Source organism: Cannabis sativa, chromosome 4 (genome assembly GCF_029168945.1).
Source record: "Cannabis sativa cultivar Pink pepper isolate KNU-18-1 chromosome 4, ASM2916894v1, whole genome shotgun sequence".
NCBI classification, from domain to species: Eukaryota; Viridiplantae; Streptophyta; class Magnoliopsida; order Rosales; family Cannabaceae; genus Cannabis; species Cannabis sativa.
In genome coordinates this window covers 71,700,467-71,718,743 of record NC_083604.1, presented here as the reverse complement: position 1 = coordinate 71,718,743, position 18,277 = coordinate 71,700,467, and the positions used below count along the sequence as shown (strand labels likewise).

General features: G+C 34.0%; 1 non-coding gene across 1 annotated transcript; it reads left to right on the top strand.

Annotated features, from left to right (window-relative positions):
* Window positions 1-4,615: 4,615 nt before the first annotated feature.
* LOC133037546 (small nucleolar RNA R71) lies at window positions 4,616-4,722 on the top strand. Its single transcript, XR_009687634.1, has one exon. It is a non-coding gene; the product is annotated as a small nucleolar RNA R71 (small nucleolar RNA).
* Window positions 4,723-18,277: the final 13,555 nt, after the last annotated feature.

Sequence of the window (18,277 nt, the reverse complement as noted above, 5' to 3'; positions counted from 1 at the left end):
ATCATGGCGGACTTGGTTTGATCAAATTGACCTCCCAAGTAGAGCTTTAATCGCTGTCCATTCACTTTGAAAGTATTAGGACTTTCACCTTTTAGTTCCACTGCTCCGTAAGGAAACACTTTGATCACCGTAAATGGCCCGGACCACCTTGACTTTAATTTACCAGGAAACAACTTTAGTCTTGAGTTGAAGAGTAGAACTTGTTGACCAGGTTGAAACTCCTTTCTGACTAGATTTCTGTCATGCCATCTCTTAGTTCTTTCCTTGTAAATCTTGGCGTTTTCATAAGCTTCATTTCGAAATTCTTCCAACTCATCCAACTGTAGTAGTCTTTTCTGCCCAGCAGCTTTTAAGTCCATGTTTAGAGTTCTCATTGCCCAATAAGCTTTGTGTTCTAACTCCACCGGTAAATGACACGCCTTTCCAAACACCAACCGATATGGTGACATCCCTATTGGCGTTTTGAACGCTGTTCTGTAGGCCCACAATGCGTCATCCAACTTTCTTGACCAATCTTTCCTTGATCTCTGCACCGTTTTCTCCAGAATCATCTTTATTTCCCGGTTAGAAATCTCAGCTTGGCCATTACTTTGCGGATGATAAGGAAGGGCAGTTCGATGACGCACACCATACTTTGAAAGGAGTGCTTCGAACTGTTTGTTGCAGAAATGACTCCCTTCATCGCTTATGATCGCTCGGGGAGTACCAAACCGTGTGAATATATTCTTCTGAAGGAACCGAAGAACTGTTTTTCCATCATTAGTTGGTGTTGCTGCAGCTTCTACCCATTTTGATACGTAATCCACAGCTAGTAAAATGTATAGATTGCTAAACGATGAAGGAAAAGGACCCATAAAGTCTATCCCCCATACATCAAACAACTCTACTTCCAAGATTCCTGTCAAAGGCATTTCGTTTCTCCTTGAGATGTTTCCTGTACGCTGACAACGATCACATGCCTTCACAAAAGTACTAGCATCTTTGAAAAGCGTTGGCCAAAAGAACCCGCTTTGCAACACTTTGGCAGCTGTTCTAGTTCCACTGAAGTGTCCCCCACATGGTAAAGCATGACAGTGATTAAGAATAGAGTACATCTCCTCTTCAGGCACACACCTTCTTATTATCCTGATCTCGCACAGGTTTGCAGAGGATTGGCTCTTCCCAATAGTAATGTTTTACCTCGGAAAAGAATTTCTTTAATTGTTGGCGAGATAACTCAGGAGGAGTGATATTAGCAGCTAAGTAGTTAACATAATCAGCATACCATGGTACCATAAGACTTTCCCTCACACTAAAGAGTTGTTCATCGGGAAATTGTTCATTTATTTGTACCTCTTTCGTATTCTGACTTTCTTCCAGTTCTAGTCTTGACAAGTGATCTGCCACCAAGTTCTCAGTACCCTTCTTGTCTTTTATGTCAAGATCAAATTCTTGCAAAAGAAGAACCCATCGAATCAGTCGTGGTTTGGCATCCTTCTTAGTCATCAAGTATTTGATTGCTGAATGATCTGTATACACTATCACTTTATTGCCAATCAAGTAGGGTCGAAATTTGTCACATGCATACACTATAGCCAGCATCTCTTTTTCTGTAGTAGCGTAGTTTAGTTGGGCATCATTCAAGGTTTTGCTTGCATAGTAAATGGTTCTGAATACCTTGTCAACCCGTTGTCCCAAAACTGCTCCAATAGCATAATCACTTGCATCGCACATGATTTCAAAAGGTAATTCCCAGTTTGGTGTAGTCACGATCGGTGCTGAGATTAACTTCTCCTTGAGAATCTGGAATGCTTCAAGACAATCTTTCCCAAATTCAAAAGGTACTCCACTAGCAAGAAGATTGGATAGCGGTTTGGCCACTTTGGAGAAATCTTTGATAAATCTTCTATAAAACCCGGCATGACCCAAAAAGCTTCGAACTCCCTTAACTGAAACTGGAGGAGGCAAGTTCTCAATTGTAGATACTTTGGCTCTGTCAACCTCAATACCTTCTTTTGAGATTTTATGTCCCAAAGTATTCCTTCTGTAACCATGAAATGGCACTTTTCCCAGTTCAGCACCAAATTAGAGTCTTCACATCTTGCTAAAACCAATTCCAAGTTGCTCAGACATTGGTCAAACGATGAGCCAAACACTGAAAAATCATCCATGAACACCTCGATGCACTTTTCTATTAAATCTGAAAATATGGCCATCATACACCTCTGAAATGTTCTTTGGAGCATTGCACGGCCCAAATGGCATTCGTCGAAAAGCAAAGGTACCATATGGACATGTGAATGTTGTTTTCTCTTGATCCTCCGGTCTTTATAGCTATTTGGTGATACCCACGAGTATCCATCAAGGAAACAATAGTACTCTTGTCCCGCCAACTTGTCTAACATCGATCAATGAATGGGAGTGGAAAGTGATCTTTTCTTGTGGCCTTGTTGAGTTTTCGGTAGTCAATGCAAATTCTCCATCCCGTGACAGTTCTAGTTGGGATGAGTTCATTCTTCTCGTTCTTTACCACCGTCATCCCTCCTTTCTTTGGAACAACTTGGACTGGACTCACCCATTTACTGTCTGAAATAGGATACGCTACCCCGGCATCTAACCACTTCAAGACTTCTTTTCTGACAACCTCCTTCATTGGTGGATTTAATCTACGTTGTGCATCAATGGTTGGCTTCACTCCTTCCTCCATTAAGATTCTATGCATTACAGTTGAAGGGCTGATCCCTTTAATATCTGCTAAAGTCCATCCAATGGCTTTTGAATGCTTCCTTAGAACCCGTAATAGCTTATCTGTCTCTACAGAAGATAGGGAAGAAGCCACAATAACAGGAAGTGTCTTATTTTCTCCCAAATATTCATACCTGAGATGCTCTGGTAGGACTTTTAACTCTAGTTGAGGAGGCTTTTCAGTAGATGGGGTAGGCTTTGTTGGTATGACTCCTAACTCTTCATAATATTTTCTATTCAGCGGTCCATAAGAATCGAGCCACAAAGCATACTCATAAGCTTCCTTACCGTCTTGTTCCACCACCTCTTCTTGTACCAAACTCAGATTAAGAGGATCTTCAGCATGTGTCTTTGTCTCCATTAACTGGTCCACCACATCAATTGCAAAACAGTTGTCACTAGCCGTAGGATAGGTCATTGCTTTGAGCACATTAAATACAACTTCATCTCCTTGTACCCTTAGCTTTAACTCTCCTTTCTGAACATCAATTAGTGCTTTCCCTGTTGCCAAGAAAGGTCTACCCAGGATGATAGGAACATTACTATCTTCTTCCATATCCAGAACAATGAAATCAGCTGGAAAGATGAACTTGTCCACCTTTACTAACACATCCTCAATGACTCCTCTAGGGTGAGCTAGCGATCGATCTGCCAATTGAAGAGTTACAGTAGTTGGCTTTGCTTCACCTAGCTGCAATCTTTTAAACACTGACAAAGGCATTAAGTTTATACTGGCTCCCAAATCACATAGTGCATTTATTCCTTCAATTTTACCAATAGTACAAGGAATAGTGAAACTCCCTGGATCTACGAGTTTTGGAGGGAGTTTCTTCTGTAGAATAGCGCTACACTCTACAGTTAGAGCCACTGTCTCATAGTCTTCCATCTTCCTCTTCTTTGACAAAATTTCCTTCATAAACTTCACATAACTTGGCATACGCTCTAGAGCTTCGGCAAAAGGAATGTTAATGTGAAGTCTTTTGAAGACTTCTAGAAACTTGGTGAACTGCTTGTCTAAGCTTGACTTTCTAAGCCTCTGAGGATAGGGTATTTTTACATGATGATCAATACTAATTGGTGGGGACAGTGGCGGTGGTCTTTGGGCCGTCAGTAGCCTTCTCTGCTGTTGGTGTTGGTGTTTGCACTGGTTGAGCATTTATTTCTTCGTCTTCCTCAATTGGTTGTGGTAACTCGGGCCCATCATACTTCTTACCGCTCCTCAGGGTAATTGCCTTGCAATTTTCTTTGGGATTAACTTCAGTTGTGCTAGGCAAATTCCCTTGAGGGCGGGTTGCTACCTGAGTTGCTAGCTGGCCCATCTGAGTACTGTGTCTTTAATTGAAGATCTAGTTTCAGTCATGAATTGGAGCAGAAATACGTACGCAAACTAGAACTTCCACCAGAGGCTTGTTGCTGATTAAACTGTTGGTTCTGATTTCTTTGTTGATAGAACCCACTATTTCTTCGGTTGTTATTCTGGTTGAACCCATAATTGTTGTTGTTGTTGTTCTGTGAAAAATTCCCAATGGCTTTAGCTTCATCCATTGGCAAATCATCCACATCTGCTTGACACTCCGAAAAATGATGACTTCCTCCACATAACTCACAAACAATTTGGGCTTGCTTAGCTTGCCCGCAATGATTTTAGTCAATGCCTCAACTCCGAGTCGTTAACTTTGTGATGGCATCAACTTCTAACACACCAGCTACCTTCTTAGATTGACTCCTTTCAGTTGGCCACTGCTGATTGTTTAGAGCCATCTCCTCCAATAGATCATACGCTTCATTAGCACTTTTTCTCATAAAAGCTCCGCCCGCTGCTGCATCTATTAAAGTTCTAGTATTACCAACCAGCCCGTTATAAAAGTTGTGAACCAGCATCCACTTCTCTATACCATGATGAGGACACCTCCTGATCAGATCTTTAAACCTCTCCCAAGCCTCATGGAGAGATTCATTATCTTGTTGGCGTAAATTATTGATTTCTCCTCTTAGCTTTGCGTACTTAGCTGGAGGAAAGAACTTTGACAAGAATTTTGTTGCCAGATCATTCCATGTAGCAATAGAATTAGGTGGCAAAGAATTCAACCAACTCTTGGCTCGTTCTCTGAGCGAGAATGGAAACAACCTCAGTCGAATGGCATCATCGCTAACTCCATTAACCTTAAAAGTTTCACAAAGTTCCATGAAGTTAGAGAGATGCAAATTAGGATCTTCAGAAGGGAGACCACCAAACTGAACTGAAGACTGCACCATTTGAAGGATGGCAAAGCTTAATCTCGAAATTGTTTGCATCCACTGCCGTGGCCCGATACATGACCGCACTCCCGTCGAGTAGGGAGAATGTAATCTCTCAAGCTACGGCCATTAGCTTGATCTTCCACGCACCTCCATTATTACCGTTATTACCCCCATTGTTTCCGCATTATTGTTCACATTCGCGGCCATGATCTACGATGTTTCGGCGATTCTTTGAAACTCTTTCTTGCCTCTTGTTCTTTCGATTCCTCCTGCAAGTTTTCTCAATTTCAGGATCAACTGGTAATATGACTGTTTGTCCTTGACGGCGCATGCACTTAGGATTCCTGAAATAAATCAAGAAAATATTGCAAGAAAAAGGTTAGAAAAATCAGCAAGAGAAAAAATATACCAAATTAGAAGTTAGTATAATTTTATGTAATATTAATCTTTAACAATTCCCCGGCAACGGCGCCAAAAACTTGTTGCGATATTTTTGCACACGCAAGTGTACGTATCGTTTAAAGTAGTAGACTCACTAGGAGTGAGGTCGATCCCACAGGGAGTGTAGTTAAGTACGTTAAAATTAAACTTTTACTTCTATTTGGTTAAATAAAAAATAAAGAAAGAATTAAGAATAAGAAACTAGTAAGAAACAATTATACAAGAAAATTGAAAGTTAATAAAAACTAGGGCTTCGATTTCAATTGTTTCTATTGAATATGGCCTAATATGATTATTTTCCTAATATTAATTTCTATGCAATAGCAGGTTTACTAAGGTAATTTATAGTCTTCTCAGATATATAAATCTCAATTACATGCAAACTTTCTACTCTCGTGATAAATTTAACATGCAACAGGCATTAAACACAGAAACCCTATAAGCTATCTAAACCATATAGGTACTCTCGTCCTATATCGAAATTCAGTTCTATTCTACTATAGCATATTTGACACTCACTTCTCGGCATCTCGCATCAAAATCATAAACAGTTAATTGGTGATCAGGCAATTAAAAGTAATTAAGCACAAATAAAATAGAATACATAGAAATTAGGGGGAAAATTAATCATATTAAAACCATAAATAATGTTAAACAATATCCATCTAACCCTAATTAAAGTGTTTAGCTACACATGTTCATGAGAGCACAATCACACATATTAACTTTAAGAAAATAGATGAAAATAGAGAAGAGAAGAATGCTGAAAACCCTCTGAAGAATGCCTCCAATATTGCAGTTGATCTCTCCACTTTGCATCTGTATTCTCTCTGTTTTTCTCTCTAAAATTGCTTCATAAAATCAACTCCATTCTTCCCTCTATATAGGCATTGAAGGCCTAAAAATATGGAAAAAACGCAATATTTAAATTCCCATTCGGATTTAAATTTTTGGGAAACCTCAAACGAGATATTTTTTTTCTGCTGCGTTGACTGATAGTATTTTGGCCATAACTCTCTCAATATTGCTCGGAATTGGACGATTCAAGATGTTCTGGAAAGATAAAAGAGAGATCTAGAACTTTCATGTTTTGACTTTTTTCAAAATCTAATCAGAACACCGTTGAATTCAGGCTTGAAGTTTCGGCTTGCACAATTTTCTCTATTTTAAATATCATGATATTTTTATCTTTTTCCCATCTTTTTCTCTGATATTTTTCTAATCTTCTTCTATTTTAAATCTGTAAAAATAAAAGATAACAAGCGTAAAAATGCTCCAAACACGATTAAAACTTAATTAAAAATATACTAAACTTAATCTAAAATTAATACTAAAAATAACCTAACAACATCGTTGCATAGAGGTGAACTATTCAAAATAATAATTTATACTAAAATTACTATTTTGCCCTGGAGAATTATTTCTCATAGAAATTAATTCTTCCTTAATTCATTCATAAAATTAAATCTTCTCCAGTACATTGTTGCATAGAGGTGATTTGGGAACCATGGATCTATATTTTGAATTTCCAATAAACGCTTGATATTATTGAACTTGAATATAATAATCCGATTTATTAATATCATTATTGCTCCACTATAAATATGAAATTGCACTCTTTAACAATATAAAAGTGTTTGCGGTGCGGGTGGTGCGGTTTTTGACAATTTTTTCAAACCAACCCGCACATGCAATTTTTCCAATTTCCCGAACCGCACCCGCTTCGCGAAACTAAAAAACCGCAAAAATCGCACCGTAAAAAATGGTGTGGTGCGGTGCAATTCTTGCGGTTTATGCAGTTTGGACTATCTCCAATAAATTAACTATCACAAATACAACAAAATTAAACAACACTTGTCAAAAATACCATAAGACTTGAAAATAAATATAAAAAAAGTTAAGTTTCAATAATACAATAATTAGTGGGTTTTGGATTGGACATTCACATATTGGACCTAAGTAAATATAAAAATTGGTGTTTTTATAATGTGCGGTGCCGTGCGGTTCGAACCGCATATTAATAATTTAAAACCACAAACCGCACCGCACCGCACGGTTAAAAAAAATTCAAACCGCGACCGCACCACAAAGAATTTCAAACCGCTTTTTTTTTGCGATGCAGGCGGTTTGATGAACACCCCTAAATTATTTAGAGAATTCTTACTTGTAGTCCATTGGTATAATTAATATAAGTAGCTTGCCCTCCAATTACTAATTCATAATTAGTGTTGGTCAAAATTATCATTGTACCCTTCTAATTATCTACTGAATTCTTTATGTACCATTAATTCAATGTGAATAGTTAATCTATAATCTAATTATAGATTTGGATCCAACCGTTAGCACTTTAATACTATAAAAGAACTAATGTTTGTTCCTCTTGGAAAGCATGAATTCTATTATTGTATAACTTGTTCCCAGCCACTCATGTTATTAAGTTCCAAAATTAGAAGTTATAAGAATCATTTTCCTTGAGAAGCTTAACGAGTGAATCAAATAACTCAATGAACACAAACAAGAGTTCATGCATACTCGGGATTCAGACTCATCTACTGATGATCATCATTGTAATATGAATAACTCTTTCTTGATAAACGGCACGTTGATGAAAGATGTTATTTCATATCGAACCAATCATATATAATCAAATTATAGACACTACCTTTACTAAATGTCTATCCACATATGTGATCCACTTCAAAATCACACATACTCGAGTATAGTGCTTGGGAAACCGTACTTGGTAATTTCATATTAAAGATTCAATACTTTAATATCCTACCGACTTATTTTATTCATATTGTATGATCTTAATTCTCTTGTACTACCTTACAAGATCATACCTTCTTTATATGAATATGGAATTTTTAGATATTTATTAAAGTGTATTATAGTAGTGCCAGACAAGGTTAGGAACGTTCAATTATAACCGTTATCTTGCCAAAATTTCGGTAGAATTAGAACTAATTACTACTTAGTAATTTAGAGTAAGATTAGTTACTAGTTGGTTCAATGTTAAAAATAACGCAAATAAGCCTTGAGGCATAAGCCTCAAAAATTATATTGAATTAATATTTTAGAACATCTAAGAATAAATAAAATACCACATAAATTTCAAACATACTATAAATATCTCATAAAAATTACATGCCATGAACACACTTGACTCATAAAACTCAAAGTAAAATATTAATGGCAAATGCAATGATAATTAGAAATCATTTAAGTCGTCATCACTTGACGAATTGTTGTGTAAATTCCTCTCATCATCACCACCATCAATATAACTAGTTGTGAGAAACTAATTAGTTACAACTCATATAACTAGTAACTAGTTAGTAATATGAATAAACAATTGTCTCAATTGCTATCATTTTAGGGTTATCTCAATTAATAAACACATAAAAATATATTTAGAGTTTGAAATTGAGTCACTAGTTAGTAATTCAGTACTAAACATTGACATTTTTTTGTTAGGATTTTCGTTATGCATAAATCATTGATGCACAAGGAGAGAGACACACGACGATTTCAAGTAGGATTCGAGGCATTTATGAAGTTTGCCCTAAAGAATTCTAAAAAGGTCGAACGTATTCGTTGTACATGCGTAGATTGTTGTAATAGATCAAAAGGAAATATTATGATGATTAAGGATCATGTGTATTTAAGAGGTTTCAATAGAACTTACACTACATGGTATTGGCAGGGCAAACATTTAACTGATGATCCATATCTATTAAGGAAGCGGCGGGTAAATAATATTTAGAGTAATGATTTTGATGATCATCTAATAGACTTGCTTGATGAAGCACAAGAGAAATTTCTTTATGATCCTAAAAATTTAATAATTTGCTAAGTGATGCAAATAAAAATTTGGAAAATAAAAATCCTAATTAACCCTAAAAATATAATACCACTTTCATTACTTTCTACTATGGCTAGAGATGCACATTTTCCCCATGGGGATGGGCCCTCGCAGGGACCCGCCCTTAATGGGGCGGGGATTCCCCGTCTAAATGGGGAACGGGGTGGGGACGGAAATCAAATTTTGTCCCCGAATATTAAACGGGGCGGGAACGGGGATGACACTCCCTGCCCCGACGGGGACCCGTTTAATTTATTAATTATTTTTTTAGTAATATTTTATATACGCGTTTGTATTTTTTTAGTATATTGAATAGTAAATAATATGTAATATTTTATCTTTTATGTAATTTAATAGTTTTATACATTTAAATTTTTATAATAAACTTTATTTCTACAATAGAAGATTCCCTGCCCCGTAGGAGATTTCCCGCCCCATCCCTGATGGGGAATAAGCGACGATGGGAATTAAAATTCTTAACGGGGATGGGGACGGGGAGAGCACTCCCCGCTAATTCTCCGCCCCGTGTGCATCCCTAACTATGGCTCATTTGACTAAACATGTACTTTTTCCAATAGCTAAAATATAAAAAGTAATTTTTTTTATTTATTTGTTATGTTTGAATAATTATTATATAATTTTTTTTAATTGAAAAGTTCTCTTCAAAGCGCTAGGATATTATTAAAAAAAATTGTTGTGAGTAAGTTGGGAATATAGATGATTTATTTTAATTTTAAAAAAGAATAATTTGCGGAATAAATACTTAAGTTTAACTTTCAGTTGCAAATAAATACTTAAGTTTAATTTTTGGCGGTAATAATACCTAAGTTATATTTTTAGAACTCCATAAATACCTGACCGTTAAATGTCAAATTATTATATATCCACGTCTCATTTTCTTATTCATATATTTAGACTAATTTTTTTTTAAAAGAATAATAGATTTTAATGACGTGAACCAATTAGGGATTGTCATGTGTCAATTTACTTAACACTTAATGGCCAGTGCAGTACCTACAGAAGTTTCAGAAATATAACTTAGGTATTATTACCGTAAAAGATTAAACTTAGGTATTTATTTACAATTCAAAGTTAAATTTTTAAAAAAAATTGGGAGAAGTTACAAATTCTAACTAGTAACTTCTCTAAACAAATGATTTCTACATTAATTTCTTTTTTTTTTTAAATATTTTTAATCCAAATCAAACACTTTTTTTTTTATCATAAATTAAAAAAAAAAAAGCTTAAAATGTGTATTATTACTATTAGGAATTATCATTTTATTACAATTAATGAAGAAAATGATAATTGAAAAGGAGGACAGGGTAAGTGTTACTCTTTTAATTTAATTTAATTTGATGACAACCAAGGCTGAGAACTCACCAACCGATTCAGCTGACCTCCTTTTATCCCTACTCATAATCATCAGTCCCATCCACACACCCACCACTCATCATCTCAGCCTCTCATCAGGTACGTACTTGGTCGGTTTGACCATATAATATATATATGAGAATTGAGAATCATGTGTTGATTTCTAAATTACTATTCTATACAAGACAAGCCAGCCCAGGTTTCTTAATTTAACATAGTTTAAGAATTAATTTATGTAGTTAATGATAAATAAGAAACACGAACCATGTTGATGATAAATCATGCTGATCTCTGGTCAGTGCTAGCTTTTTCTGTACAGTAGTACTCATCTCTTGAAGCGTCTTCATTTTGTGACAAATAGGCTATGTATTATTAGATATTGTGGCCCTATAGCTTTTGATTTAACATTACATTATATATGTTCTTGTTCATACGAATACGATCACACACACATATATCCAAGTGAGTAATAGCCAATATTGATTCTATCCACTAGTTAACGGGTCGCATTCCCTTGTCCATTCATATTCCAAATCCGACCATTTCCTATGAATATATATCTTCTTCATCAATGCCAAACCTTTGTTTTTTTGTCTTCATTATTATTATTAAAGCATTGTTATTAGGTACATGCGCACCTAGCTATCTCCTTCGCGTTTCACGATTGGTTAGCAATATTTTTTAAAAGTTATTTTTTTAAAAAATTATATAACATCTGATGCTTAATTATACTAATAACGGTATAACACCGAAGAGAGTAAGACACTAGTGGTATCTTTTAGCAATTCTCTTATTATTATTATTATTATTATTATTATGTAGGAGACAGGTGTCAAAAATGAAAACCCTCCATCTCATAAAAATTCAAAACCCTAAAAAACTGCACTCTTATTTTGTTTCTGTGGGGTTTTAATTCTCTTTCCATTTCCAGTTGTAATATTCATTTGATTTGTTTTTGGATATTATGATACATAATCTCAATCAGTCTGAATGGTCAAATTTTTCTTTGTGAGGAATCTTGGCTGTACAAGATCTGGGAGGCCAATCAGTTAATTGTGCAGTATATATTAATTGAATCTATTTGATGAATACACACATATATATTTTGAAAACAGATCAGTTTGCTATACGTGTTGTTGAAACATTAGCTATATTCCATGCGTTTATATGGGCCATATATTATATATAGTGTACATATATATAATTTTTCTTGTCTCCACTCTAATGTTTTTTCTTTTCATGAGCTTGTATCTATAAGACATTGTACTCATTAATTATTATTGATGGGATCATAGAAGTTTTAATTGACGGTACAATTATTGTATCCACAATGTCAAATACAAAAGATTTATGTATTTGTTATAAAAAATTACAATAAATTTCATAGTTAGCTAGATTTCATTTTAACGGTTTCTATTTTGCCCTTCAATATGTTGTTCGGTAAAATTGACATACAAGTATATACGTAATTAAATTAAGTAATATAATAATAAATAAAGTATCATTTATATTCATTTGAGAATTAATTATCAATTATCAATTAATTAATTCTTTAATTTTATTTAATGAATAATAATTGGTGGATAAAAAGTAAATTAAACATACAATAATTATTTTTTTTTTTAAAAAAATAACAATGATGAAATCAAAAATTATTAAGACAATTTCTAACACGAACAGATACAAAAAATGTAACCAGTTTTGTCATAACATCTTTAGATCAAATTATAATAAAGTTTTATTTTGACAAAAAATCAGTTTAGTGTCCTATTTGTACAATTTTAGAAAATATAGGATCCATTTTGTCATCTAATAAAATAGATAGTTCAATTGATAACTTTTGCAAAACACATGGTTCAAAATAGTATTTACCATTTATTTTATTACTTCATAATGTAAGTACCTAATTTCTTTTCTTTCTATTCAATTGATAAGTTTAGTTAAGAAATTTATAATCTGGTTAAGACTTATAAATCCAATCTATATGAAAACTTTCTATATTTCCATGGTAAGTTTAATCACAAAAATAGCATTAAGCATATCAACTAGTAAAAATCATACAAATACTCTAGATACACTCATCCTAAATTGATTTTCATATCATAGCATATTTAAATCTCACTTAACCTTTCAACGAGATAGTGTTTTTTCACTCTCTCAAAATAGAATATATTTTTCAGAATTTAATTTAAATTCATAGATTACAATTAAGAATGATCAGTCAATAATTGTACAATTAGAACATATTGTATGGAATTGAATAAAGAGAAGAAGAAATTGAATCATCACATTAATCTATAAAATAAAATCAAGTGGTTCACATAACAATCCTTAAGAGAATTAATTCAGCTATTAGAAGACATTCTAAAACAAAAGAAATTATCTAAAGACATAAAAGATAGAGTTGAAGAGATGGAGCAATGTTGGAGTCCTTCATTGGTGCCTTCTGCTCCTTGCTATTCTTCTACACTCAAAATTCACCTCAGTTTTTGAATGGTGTACAAAGCTTGCCATCAACCCCCTTTTTATAGTGAAAATTCGAGTTTCCAAAAAAAACACCAAGGCCGCGGCCTTACAAACGAATTTTAAAATTTCAACACTCAGCTGATTCTTTGTTTCCAGTTAATTTCCATTTTTTTTTTCAGCGAACAAGGCTACGACCGTGACCTTACAAGCCAAGATGCGGCCTTACAGGCCAAGTTTCATTTTTCTTTGATTTTCCACCATAAACTTGGAAATTGACCATTATTACCTTTGACTACGAATTTAAGAGCTGAAAATGCCATTTTGACCTATTTTTGAATAGGAAATCCATCCAAGCTAAAAGAAGTTTCATTTCCCCATTATACTTTCTCAATTTTTTCTCAAAAAAGCTTGTAGAATACCAAAATTACCAAAATTGAAGATCTCTAAATATTTTTCTTAAAAAACAAATGAAAACAAAAACCAAGCATAAATCTGCACGATAAAATTATAAAAATACTAAAACACACCCTAAATTAGACTATAAAAATATATAAAAATAAACCTAACAATTTTTTCCAAATTTAACCTTTACTCACCCTCGAGTAAAGACCAAGATAAACTAACAAAAAATAAAATAAAATAAAATAAAAGCAAACACACAAAGAAAGTCATCATTTTTTATCTACATTACATATTACACTTTCTCTAAAATCTCAATTGTAATTTTTAACTAGATTTTCAGTTCAAGTGCCTCAAAGTTCAACTTTAAAGTCCAATAGAAAATAAATAATAGGATTCACAAATGACCACAATAATTTGTACTCCACCATATATGCTCAACTCATACAAAAAAAATCACAATCTAAATTTTTATTTAACCTTCTCAACTAATGTCAACAATAAATATTTTGAAATCAAAATGACTTTAAGGGTTATAACATTGGCTTAGGTAAGGGTAGATGAAAAAGTCATTTAGACTCAATTATACCATAAATTTTTTACATTCCAAGAACCTCAAGTTCATCTTAAAACTATCTTGATACCCTCTTGATGCAATACACACGAGGAATTTATACTATTGCAACTCAAACCAATAACTCTTTATTATTCAATTTTTTTGTGAAACTACTTTTCTTCTTCGTTTTTTTTTTTCATTTTTGAAGAAAATGATTGCGACATACTAAAAACATTCTCTCACAATCTTCTTAAGCTTTTAACTCTTCAAGACATAATACCCAATTTCAATTTTCCCCCAAACTTATGTGAAGCTCATGGTATAGTTAGGACAAAAAAAAATAATAAATGAGTCATTTATTTTTGGGAAATTTACGGCATAAATACTCATTTTGTTGCTAATAAGTACCAAATTTTAAACAATTACGACATAAATACTCAAAACTCAATTTTAACTATTTGTTATTGGTACCCATTAACAGAAGTTAGTGTAGTAGACACGTGTCATGCTCTCATTATTTTCAATTTTTTTACCTAATATATTATAAAACAATACAAACATAAAATCAAAAACTTTCTATTGACACAAACCCTCAATTAATGGTACCACCACCATGATCAACCAGAGTTCATATGTTCTCTCTTCCTAAACCCATATATATTGAGACCAAAATTTTTTAGGAATATTAAATCTCACAGTTCACAACCATAAAAAAGTTTCTTTTTTCACAAAATAAAAAGATTTATGGTCACACCAGACCCTTAAAAAAATTAAAAACTTCACAGTCGCACTGACAGTAACCTTCAATTAGAAATCGCACCACCATGATCAAGAAATCGCACCTGCCCTCTTCCTAAACCCATATTTTGACCAAATTTTTCAGCAATCTTCCATTTTTAATCGCTTGATTGATGATGATGATTTAGCGCAACTTGTCGTTGTCAGAGGGGGGAATAGAGGTGCTTCTACTCGACAACTGATAGTCTGTGGTGGTTGCTGACGATATCCACATCGATGCGGGTTTGTTGTGAGCTAGCTGAAAAATCCATGGTGATGTTCGATAACATCAGTTTCTTATAGTTATTATTACTTTTGGTACTGAGGCTAGGGGAGAGCTGTTATTCAGCTATATACATTTGATTACAATAATAATAATGATAATAAATTTGTATTTGTAATTATAATATGCAAGACTTACATATACGAAAAAAATTGAGCTCAAATTATGTAAACATATATTTTATTTTGTGAAAAAAGAATTTTTTTTTTATGGTTGTGAACTGTGAGATTTAATATTCTTGAAAATTTTTGGTCCCAATATGAGTTTAGGAAGAGAACAGATATGAACTCTGGTTGATCATGGTGGTGGTACCATTAATTGAGGGTCTGTGCCATTGTGAATGTTTTTTTTTTTGGGTCTACTGCAATTGGGAATAGGAGTTTTTTTTTAGTTTATGATTTTATGTTTGTGTTGTTTTAATAAATTAGGTAAAAAATTTGGAAATAATCAGAACATGACACGTGTTTACTACACTAACTTCTGTTAGTGGGTACTAACAAAAAATGTTTAAAATAGTGTTTTGAGTATTTGTGGCGCAATTTTTAAAAATTGGGTACTTATTAGCAACAAAATGAATAAAATAAGTATTTATGCCGCAAATTTTCTTGTATTTTTTAGTTCAAAAATAGTGCATTAAAAAAATCAGTTTGAGACTCAAAAGGGGTAAACTAGGGATAATCGCAAATAGGTTAGTTTGAAAGGCACAAACGTTCCAAAAAAATTGCTTAAATCATTTTTCAAAGCATAAGTCATCAAGAATTTTGCCTTAAATGCCAAACAATGCAAGTTCTATCAAATTCAAACTATCACACTACAAATCCTAGTCAAGCATATAAAATAAAATCTAAAATATATAACAATTGTGAAACATATTAAAAATTTCCTACAGAACTTTTTAAATTAAACTCCAAAATAGTTAAATCAAGCTCACGATTATTAATAATTTTCTTTTCACAGGCAAAGTAATATAATATAGGCAAAAATAATGGCTTACAAACTAAAATAAACAACAAAAACAAATAACTAACTAACTAAAAGAAATTAAACAATTTTAAGTTCCTCCCCCAAACTAATGATTCACATTGTCCCCAATGTGACTATTAAAATAAAGAAAAAAAACTTACCTCGATATACATGTCACATTAGTATGGTGGAGCTATTGGTGGCGGTGGCCATTGGTACAATATGTACTGTGTCAGATCTGTAAAGCCCGCTTAGTTAATTTGGAAATTAGCAGTTAATTATGATTAATTATGAAATTATTTATAGCTATTTAAATAATTTATTATGCTGTTATTAATGGAATTCAGAAATGCATGTTTATGTTATTCAGTAGTTTTCAGATTTTGCATTTCCGGTGCCCGGTATTTTGGAACTCGGCGTTTGGCTCAGTAGAAATCACAACTTAGTATGTTAGTAGTTTGGGGCGGGTTTTTAGACATTGGGAATGTCGGGAATGGCCGGGAATTTAGAATTTCCCAAAAATACCCCTTTAGTATGATTTATGTGATTTTAGTGTGGAGGGGCAAAATGGTCTTTTTGCCCCAATGACTTTTTGTCTTTTAGTGACTTTTATTTGAAAATTAAATGTTTATTTTTAATGTTTATTTGGCTGAAATAGATTATTAGTCAAAGCCTTCTTTTCCTTTATTTTCATTTCACTCAAAGTCATAAGTTTAGAAAATAGAAAATAGAATTTTCAAAAAACTCTCTCTCTCTCAAGCCTCTCTCTTTTCGGCCAAGCCTTGGAGCAGCAAGGAGCTGATTTCTCCATTGAAGTTGCTTGCTAATTCATCTCATTTTAAGGTCCACTTCAAGCTAGGTTAGCTCTTGTAACTTCTCTTGTGTTTTGTTGAATTTTGATGAAAAGTTGGTGATGCATGCATGGATTCTTAGTTGTAATTACTGCTGGGTTTTATGGTTTACTTCTGGAATGTATGTATGTTATTTTGAGGTTATTTAAGCTGTTAGAAATGCATGTTTAGTACCTTGTTTAAAGCTTTGAACTTTCTATGTAAAATATGTGGTTTTTGAAGAAATGTTGTGAATCTGTTACTGTGATGTTGCTATTGTTTTTAATAGTTTTCAGAGGTGATTTTATGTATGTTTTAGTAGATTTGAGTGGGTTTGAATGCATGCTAGGTGGTTTTGCTCAAGCTTGAGTTTAGAACTCAAAGCTTGAGCTTTAATGGCAAATTTTGATTCTGTGCTTGAAGCTTTGTTTTATCACTTGGAAAATGTTTTATTAGGGTCTAATTAGCAGGTCTGGAAAGTTTGGTTGAGTTTGGAAACGTTTTGGTTGGTGAAATGTTTTTTGAGGTTTTTCTGGGTAAAACCGGCTAACCGGTTTTACACTGCGTGTAAAACCGGTTACCCGGATTTTGCAGTAGGGTGAGAAACCGGTTTTTCTCAACTTGCCGTTTCGTGCTAGTTTCGGGTTTTCAGACAGTTTGTTCTCTGCTAGTTTGGGGGTATTTTAGTATTAAGTTGCAGTAGGTTAAGTTTGGTTTTAAAACCTTTGTCCCCGTTGTGATTTAGCGTGTCACTTATCGGTGTTGTGATTTTTACGGTTTAGGAGCCTGTAATCCGCCGCTCAGCTAAGTTCCACTCGGGTTGGCCGCACACCGAATTCGGAATCCATGTAAGATTAGTATAACAAGTATGCATATGTAGATTACATGTTTAGCGTGCATGTAGGAAGCCTATTAGATTACATTAGTTGTATGTTGGCTTCGAACCATCCAACCCCGTCACGTCGGTACAGCCGGAGTATGACCAAGAATGAGTATGACCGGTTCGGACCGATCAGCCGACACTTGGTTGGTGGTTCCGTACTATTGACGTATCCCGTCGGTACAGTGAGTATGACCGACGGCCGAGTATGACCGGCTCGACCGATCGGAGGATATAGTAACACGTCGGTACAGCCGGAGTATGACCGGCTGGAGTATGACCGGCTCGGCCGATCAGGTTGTTACGTGTCAATAGTACCGTCCCTATGAACGTTCAAAACTCAGTACCATGTTGGACATGGCAGTAGTGGCTCAGTACCATGTTGGACATGGCAGTAGCGGGACTCAGTATCGTGTTGGACACGGCAGTTAGAATTATGTATGATATTATTATGCTTTTCTTACTGAGTCTGTGGACT